The following is a 10,060-nucleotide window of genomic DNA, read 5'->3' as shown; positions in this document are numbered from 1 at the left end:
TATGTTCTTGTTATCTGGATAGAGAAATGAGCTCTTTTATTCCAAACGTCTCTCACACATGCACGTTTTATTATGAAGTTACTCTATAATCCATATGCAATGCACCTAAACCACGTTAATGGTATTTGAAGTCGAGTTTCCTTATAATTAACTATTTCTCACTAATTTGGGTTTTACCAAAGGTATATCGATCATTCACAATCATATTTGCCCCACCATCCTATTCAAAATAAGAGCACGAGTCACTTCGAAACCATTTGATATGACCAATGCATAAGTATGTTATAAGAAACAACCAACCATATAAGTTAATATGATGTTTTACTGTAAACAAATTCACATGTACGGTTTGCGGTGTTACAAATGGTATCATGCATGTTCTCTTCGGCCCAACTTCATTGACGTATCACCAAGGATAACCAAAGTCAAGTGCGCTTTATTCATGTAAAATTTAATGATGAATCACCTTAAGCGAAAAAACTAGGATAAGCAGACCCCTTTTGTTTTTGTTTTTAACAATAACCCGTTTTAACCCAAACCAATTATTACATGTTATCCAAATTCAAACCCGAGCGGTCCATCTTACAAACTTTATTTCATACATGTTGATGTTAAGAGCAATCATGTTATAGAATTATAGAGCTAAGATCAATCAATCGATATAATTAAATATGGTTAACCATAACTAAAAGACTATGGTTCTTTGTCTATTACAACCATCAAGGAAGCTACGCCATATGCTAGCATTTGGTGCAAAAGGCATCCCCAAAATAAACTTTTCAGCCTCCTTTAGATCACCATACCTAGCCATCAAGTCCACAACAAGAAGGTAATGTTCCATCTCTGGGTCAACCGCGTATTCGTCTTTCATTTTCTTAACGTTTCCATCCCGTCTTTCACTAAACCAGCATGTCGACACGCAGAAAGCACCGCTATAAATGCAACCTTGTCCGGTTTAAAACCAACCATCTCCATTTGTTTAAAACATGCAACCGTCTCTTTTCCATATCCATGTAACCCAAGAGCCGAAACCAAAACCAAAACCGTCCATGATATCACATTTCTCACAGGCATTTCATCGAACACCTTAACCGCGCTCCACAGGCTCCCGCATTTTCCGTACATATCTATCATTACATTGCAAACCATTATGTCAAACCGGTTGAAATTGAATTTTATCATGAGGGAATGAAGCAAGCTCCCCAAAACAAGGTTGCATAGGTTCGTGCAAATGCTGAGAACACTAACATATGTGTAACTATCGGGCGTGATACAGTCCACTTGCATATGGTTAAAAAGCTCAAAAGCTTCTTTGTAATCCCCATTTCGGGCACACGACGCAATCAAGACGTTCCACGATACAATATCGGGATCTTCCACCTCACAGAACAGTTCCTGAGCTTTATGGTACATACCATTTCGGTTATACATCCCCGCGATAATATTGGTGTAAACAACAGAATATGGCAGTTTATCATCATCAAAAAGACCTGACGCGTCTGATGTTAAACCGTTTTTGGCATACGCGGTCATAAGTGCACTGGTCACATACTCGTTTAAAAGGTAACCCGTTTTCACAACCAAAGAATGAAGCTGTGTTAACTCCAAAGGTGAAGCCGACTTTACGACACTAGAGAACGAAAACTCGTTTGGAGACGTACCCGATCGCATCATTTGCCGCATCAGCGTAACAGAAGCTAAACAGCTTATGTTGGAATATCCATGAAGCAAAGCATTCCAAGAAACTAAATTCTTGTCACCGATCTCATCAAAACAACGGCGGGCGTAATCTAACCGGTTGCATTTAGCATAGAAACTAACCAATGCACTGCCTACAAACTCATCCGTTTCATATCGGTTCTTGATTATCTTAGAATGAATAAACTCTCCATAACGTAGATTAGCTAACCTAGCACATGAAGCAATAACGCTCGAAAACGTGGTCTGGTTAGGGGCAAGACCATCAATGCACATCTTGCGAATAAACTCCATCGCTTTCGTAGGTTTGTCCCAATTAGCCAGCGCGGTTATAACCGTATTCCACGTGATCAAGTCTCGTTTAGGCACCAAATGAAACATTTTCATCGTTAAGCATGCGGTTGCACACTTGCCATACATGTTAACAAACGAATTAGCAACCGAAACTTTACTTAACAGCCCTAACTTAGTAACCAACCCGTGTAGTTGTTGACCCGAATCTAGATCATCCTCATGTCGAAATCCCGACAAAACACCACCCGCAAATGAAGATTCAGATAACGAACTCCGGAGTCGCAAAAGCTCACGAAACATCAGCATACACTCGTTTGCGTGTCCAAGCAAGGATATCTTGGCATTATAGGTGACTAGACTCCTGTGCGGCATTTCGTGGAAGACCTTATACGCATCATGAAGGCGGCCGAAGAAACCCAAGAAAGCGGTCCCCACGAAGCAATCCGTGAACAGGAAGGCGGACTTGAGCGCCAGTGCTTGCAGGTAAAGTCCTTGATGAATGGTTAAGGAATCAGAGGCGAAAAGAGTGGTGTAAGTGAAGTGGGTGGGAAGGAAGCCGAAACGTCTCATGTCTAAGAATAAGCACCATGCTTGTTGTGCATTGTTATGGTTATGACGAGTGTAGTGTAGGTGTTGATTATGGTGTTGTATGAGACGGTATTCTTCCGTCGAACACTTGGCGGGCAATGGAGACATGGCCCAGGGATGCGTAAAGAGCGATGAGGTTGTTGTGGAAGAATTGGGGTTGCGGTAAGGCTGAGCCCAGCGTGATGATCAGTCCATGGCTGGGTTTCGGTTCCACTGACTTGACTTTTATATGGTGTATGCGTAATGCATGTTGGACTTTGTGACAATCTGACGAGGCGATGATGATAGAGTGAGTATTGACCAAACTCGGTGTATCAAGACCTTATATGTATCTTCGTTGGGCAATCTAGATGGTGATTTTGATAATCGCAGCTGCAGCTGCAGTTGCAGTCACAACAGATTCGGCTAAACCGCTGTTTAGTTACAGTCCAACAAATCCAAATTTGGTTTATCAGTTGTTATGATCTTTTTATAAAAACAACTCATTTTAAATCAAGTCTAATGCGAATTTCGAGTTCTCTGCAAATTCGTTTACTGAGTTTTTGTTAACTGCTCATTACCGGTCAATGTGCAGATTATGATTGCAAAGGTAGTTGAGTCAATGTTTATGCGACTTAGTTTCCTTCCGGAAATGACTACAGATTAATACGGGCCGAATACATGTACAAACTAATGTAAATTTATACAGGGGCAAAGTTGGAATACCGAAAAGCTTCTTTGTTTAAGATGCTTGAATGTGCAGATAATTCGGAGTAATATTGACAATGCCATGATATATAATACTTTTGGTTTCTTGTTTGTTTAGTGAGATTGAGAAATATTGCAGTTGACTTAAAGTCAGCATCGCCATTTATCATCTTAGAATCGAATAGAATATCAGCTGTACATTTGAATGTGTGGTCTAATTGAAACATTTTTTATAATGCATGAGGCTTTTGCATTTTGGAATATAACAGCAAATTATGCTCAAACTTACATAATTCATGTACCTTCATTTGCAAATGCAGTGGTTGGAGCCGGATATCGATGTGTACCGATGTCTAGAGACATTGTACAATGATTAACGAAGTATATATCTCTTCGTATACAAATGTGTATTGTTATCTTCTTTTTTTACGAGTTATTAGACTTAACTATTGACAAAATATTATTACTGTGACATTGCTTTTCCACGTATAAAGAGAAGGTAGCATTTCACATCTTTTCTTATGCAAGTGTATCTAAATAGAGTAAATGAAATGAAGCTATTTATCGATTGTTTTCACTTTTAATTTTGAGCCCGTGAAGGGAAAGATGCTGTTATTACTTAATATAGTTTTATAGGTTATCTATTTATATGTATTATCTTCCTTTTGTCTTTGACCAACTGAGAAAACATCCGGAACATCCACGACGTCTAAACACAAACCCGCGCCGCAACGCGGGGTACAAAAACTTGTTATTATTGGTTTTTTACAAAATGTCGGGTTCACAACAAAATTAGAATTTACTTTCTATGTTTTTATCGCTTGATATAGGAATTACTCTATAGAATACCATCCATGTTTTAATAGGTCATTTCTAAAATATTTATTCTTGTCACTAAAGTATTTTTTGTGTTTTAATCCTAAATAGTTTACCTGGGTAACATATTATGTATGTATGTTTATTTTTTATTTTTAAATGGTTTGACATTGCAAAATATTTATTAAAAAATTGACAAATTAGTAAAAATTGAGAAAAAAAATAATTTGCAAAAAAATTGCATGAAAAAAAGTTCACACACATATACATATATATACACACATATAGAAAATGGTTCAAATAATAAGGAGTTTCCTAAGAATAGTAAGAACCAACAAAATTTTGACATTTGTCATTATAAATTATGGTGAAAGAACAATTCTAGGAAACTATGTCGGTTATAATGGTGAAAGAGTAATTCTAAGAAACTATGTCGGTTATTGGTAATTTTAAATCCCAACCATTGATAAACATGATCAAATAACTATGATTTATTCCTAGTTTTTCTAGTAAACTACTTATTTTAAGATAACCCTCCCCTATACATATATGTATACACACACACACACACACCATAGGGGATGGATCTTGCGAGAAGTGATATTACATCGATAAGTGCGAGAAGTGAAGGTGTAACTCTATTAATCCCTCATTTCACTCCCTTTCTTATGATGTTACCTGCATGTATGTAGGTTGGTTATATCTATGTCTTAGCTACACACATTCAAACCTACCTACACACATATACATGCGTACCTACACACATTCAAACCTAACTACACACACACAAACGTACCGAGCCACATTCAAACCTACATACCTACACACATACATACACATATACAATAATATGTACCTATACACGTACATACGCACCTACACAATAAGAAATGGAGTGAAATTAGGGATTAATGGAGTTACGCATTCACTTCTCGCACTTCTCGCTGTAAGAAAACTTCTGAAATGATCCAATACCTATACATATATATATATATATATTTAGAAAATGTTCAAATAAAAATCAATTGTTTTGTGAGAAGTGTGAGAAAGCTTGAAAATAAAGTACACCATCTAAATAGGACACTATAACATGTAAATAGGAAACTATACAAATTTTATAAACTACCAATCTCAAGCACTAGATCCTAGATTCAATGGTGTACATATATTCTTATACTTCTCACAAAACTATTTTTCTTACATTAACCCTATCAAATATATATCTATATCTATACTATATTAAAATTCATATAGGATGGACAAGAATGTAATTTCACAAAACTCTTAAATTTAAGAGATAGTACAAATTCTCATGCATTGTGTACAAGTCATTAGCCTTTTGTTTTCACTTTACAGATCTATTTTGAAATCCCGCCCAATGTAAACCTTCATACCTTCAGTTGCCTAAACATTTTCAGATCCAGATCTACCTTTTTCTCTCATGCGATCTCTCCTTTTTTATTACTATGCTCTTCCTTAGATTCAAGGTGTTCCTTGATTTATGTTAATTTGATTTAACTTTTGGGTTAATGTTAATCTTATCGCTCACTGTTTTTGGTATTTTGTTTGCGAATTTAGGAGATAACCTCTGCTCTCCTTGTGTTCTGGTTTTGTAGGTACTGTGAATATTTGATTGCAATTGTGTAAATTCTTTGATTTGTGGTTAAAATTCTATGTTTGCTATTTGTATTCAATTTCAATCTCTTGATTTGGGGTTAAATTATGTGTTTACATTTAGGGCTTGGGACTCGAGGCCGTATTAGCTCGCACGTTTGATTCTATCTACCATGGCTGGAAAAGTTAGAACCGTCTAGGTACCAACTTGAGTAGTCTCACTTCAATTAATGTGTTTTAAAGTTAATTTTGGCTGTTAGATTTAAGGCATTTAGTAATGACGCTAGGCAAAACATTGGCTTTTATTATACCTATATTTTAGAGTCCTTAACAAATGGACTCGAGAAAGCAACACGAGAACCAGTTCATTTTGAGTGTTAGATGTAAGGCTTTCAGTTGTTTTTTTTATGATTATGGTCTCATAAATAATGATCTTACCAGTAATTGCTGAATTTTTTCAACATATGAACTAACTTTTTTGGTAATATCTCATAAATTATTTTAATTTGCAGGTTAAGGCAATAAGTATTGGAATTTTGAAGCTGCAGTTGCTGCATGTAACATGTAAAACTAACTTAAGATATGTTACGGTATTGTTATTCAGGTATGGTTTAAAGTGGTACAAGATACCTATTATCGAGTGAACTCGACTTGGTGGGACGTAGTGTATCTGCCACCTAAAGAGATGGAGTCTAGAGCAACTGAAGGTATGATCAATTTTATTTAACATATAAGATTGATAACAAATAGAAATAAATAGTTATCATATAATAAAAATGAATAGTTGATTTTTTGTTGTATGAATATAGATTACAAGATAATGATAGAAGAAACGAAACGCAGTATGCACGATGCATTTTGCATTGCTAAAATCTCATTTGTAATCATATATGATGGCGGGGCTGCAAAAATTTCACGCTTAATTGCAGTTTAAGCTGTTGATGATAAATATCCAGTGTCTTTGAATATTTCGTTGCAAGGTATTAATAAAATAAGGTATCTTCTTGATGTACACATAAATATACATCTTTTCGGCGTCAAATAATCTCTAAAAACTGCAATTTCTATCCAATAACATAGCATAAAAGGCTACTTATCATAATAAAACATAATTTCAGGTGAAACCAAGCCTCAAACGAAGAAACAAGCAAAAAGACGAAGAAAAACAGAAGAAAACACAAGAAAACAAAGAAACACGCCCATATGCCCCAAGAAACACGCCCCCATGCTTCTGACACAAGAAAAGACAAAATCTGGAAGCAAAAGCACGGGGTCGTGCTCATCATGCACGGGGCCGTGGACGAGAACACAGAAAAGACAAAGAAGAATTGAGCACATGTCATTAAAAATCACGGGGCCGTGCCTACCAACCACGGGGCCGTGACCACGTCACAGAAAAGACAAAACAAATCTGGCACATGTCATAAAAATGCACGGGGGCGTGCTCATCAAGCACGGGGTCGTGCCTCACCATCCAGAATGCCTATAAATAGTGGCTCATGTTGCACTCATTTGGTGTGCCTTGAAAAGAATTCTCTCCGGTTTTCACTTATAAAAACACACACTAACAGTCACTTTGAAGATCTAGTGAAGAGTTTGAAGGTTTGGAGGTCATCACCACTAATCATCATCATCAACCATCATTACCATCATTAAGAAGAAGGATTCATATACATTTGGTTAGATTGTTTCAAGTTTAATCATGTATTTGTTATTATCAATCATCTTAATGTTTATCACTATGCTCATTATGAGCTAAACTCCTTTTACCATCTAAAATCTATGAAGAAGCTTTGTTTTACTTGATAATTAACCAAGACATGTGATGTAGTCTCGTAAAGTACATGGTTATATTACAATTATCTTTTGATGAGAAATGTTTCACCATCTTAAATCACTAAATCAAAGTTGGTGGTTGTCAATATCATTGGCAATCGTTTATGATCGATTCATGTTCTTGAAAGATAGAAATACTTTGATACATTATCGAAACATGGATTCTTATATTGTACTTAGAAATGATGAGATATAAGTTATGGTGCATTTTTCTAAACATTGGTAATCCGAAAATGGATTTTCTTAGGATATCAAATTAGTTAAAGAAACCATATGTTAACGGAATGTGTAATTATAACCTACATAAATCAACCAATGGGAGGTTGTGTGATGAACTACAACCACCCGAAGTTGTTAGAATTGGTATTTGAGAAATCGAAGTCAATCCTAATCTTTCTACTTTACGAAACTACTTGTCAACTCAAATCGACATCATTGAGATGGTATGACATTAGGAAATGGTGGACTTTAAAATGCGCATACCATCTCCTTAGTGCCGAAGATGCTCACTTAAGGCTTAAGGAGCTATCTATCATATATTGCTACGGCAAGTTTATCACATGTCTACATATTAATTATCAATGCTAAAATGGAGTGGATTCTTGATCTTAGATGGTAACCTTCGCATAATTGAACAACTCGTTTAGAATCTTTTGTCTCGGTCACCCATATATTATATATATAAGTATTTATATTTTATAAAAAGTTTAAAAATAAACCCTATAATGATTAAAACCTCCGATTGAAGTAAAACAACGATTTATTATTAGAAACCTTTGTGTCCACGGATCGATACTTGGTTCTTACCAATACTATTCTACATATACGATATGTACACTTGCCTATTTTGTGTGTGTTTAGTCTTTGTAGAAATCACTTTTATAAATTTAAAACACGATCTTGTGCAAAAGCTAAATATCCAATCCATCATATTTTATACAAGCTATACAGCACGCACATCACTTCTTAATACTTGTTTTGTATCTGAGTTCAATATAAAAGAAATTTTCATCTTTTTTTAGAATTGTGTATTTAGCATTAACTCAAAGTATTAAACCTTTAGTTATATGTTCTAGAAATTAGTTTATGTTTAGTTACATTTTTTAATGTATACACGATTTAAAACTTGTGAATATGGGAACAACATTTCATGGAACCGGGGAAGTTAGTGCAAAAATTCGAAGCAAAGAAAAAAGGTTGACATTCATCTTATCATCCAGACGGTCTCATTCTCGGAACCGGCGCTGGGCATTTCAGGGCGGTTTACTTCTTTTAAATAAAGGCTCATGCAAACTATTACTCCTTGGCTAGAAACGTGCCAAATATTTTAATCATACCACCTTACTGCAGCTCAAGATGGTGTTAAGTTGTAGGGTCTTTGCAAACCAAGAAACTTCAAGACTTTTTTACTATATATGACGAGACTACCACTACACAATCTGGTATTTTTCTCTTGAAAATATAGCTTTTGAGGCTCGTTTTCTAAACAATAGAATTATATTATTGTTATGGAGATTGTTAATTGTTTACATGTGTTTTAATGTATATGCTTTTTTTTTTTCTCATTTGCAGTGGATTTTGATCATAGTGGAAGTTACTTGGCGATGTCAGTCACAACAAAAGGTGATTCTTGGTTACATTTGTTTGCTAGCAGTTTAATAAACATGTTTTTACATTGAAGATGAATTTGAGACAATATTTATATAAATGAGATGCTAAAGTGTTATAATAACAAAACTGTATTATGTTTTATTGCTTCTGTAGAGAAGGAACCAAAAGTTGCTTAAAGAAGCACCCTCGCCAGCCAGTAAATGATTAACATTCTAGCTGAGGAAAGCCAAGTAAATGATTAACATTCTAGCTGAGGTTTCTCAAATCGATCCAGGCCAGCTCAAGTTCTAATAGGAGGTATGCTACTGATTGAAATATCATTTACCCGCGTCTGTTATAATTAAATTCATGTTTATCTTTTTTGCAAATATGTTTATCAATAAGATACTTGATTGCCTTAATAATAATATAACAAAAAGTGAACATTTCATTTGTTTTAACATATTGTTTTAACAATGTCATATGTTTTGGGCAAAAAATGGTTTGTTCTTTTTTTGAATTTATTTATTTTAAACACCAGCTTTCTTAGGGTTAAAATGGATTCCAGTTAATACAAATTTTAAAAAGAGTGAATTAGGATCAAAATGAGTCGTTTTAGAAATGGATCAATTTCAGCTGGGTCATAATGGTTTATGAGAAAGCAAATATGAAAAAACGAATATGTTCTCACCATTTGTGCTAAAAAAAATCAAAAGAAGGCCAGAGTAAAAAAAAGTTCAGGTTAATGCAGTTTTTAGGAAAAGTCTGTTTGGGTAAAAATGGGTCGTTTTATAAACGTCAAATTTTGATTCGCATAAAAATGGATTGTTTTTAAAAAAATATCAGTTTACTAGACTCATATTATAAAGCTTATTGGTGTGTTTACATTTAGTGGACTCTTTTTTAGCAGGCCCAACGGTACATTTAATATTACACA

At 35.0% G+C, this 10,060-nt stretch overlaps 1 pseudogene; it reads right to left on the bottom strand.

Moving 5' to 3' along the window:
- Positions 1-685: 685 nt before the first annotated feature.
- LOC143578553 (pentatricopeptide repeat-containing protein At3g58590 pseudogene) lies at positions 686-3,630 on the bottom strand (annotated as a pseudogene).
- Positions 3,631-10,060: the final 6,430 nt, after the last annotated feature.

The sequence above is a fragment of the Bidens hawaiensis genome, unplaced genomic scaffold (genome assembly GCF_021521415.1).
Source record: "Bidens hawaiensis isolate Kalapana, Puna unplaced genomic scaffold, B.hawaiensis_p1.1 tig00029294_1, whole genome shotgun sequence".
NCBI classification, from domain to species: Eukaryota; Viridiplantae; Streptophyta; class Magnoliopsida; order Asterales; family Asteraceae; genus Bidens; species Bidens hawaiensis.
This window is presented reverse-complemented; position numbering and strand designations above follow the sequence as displayed.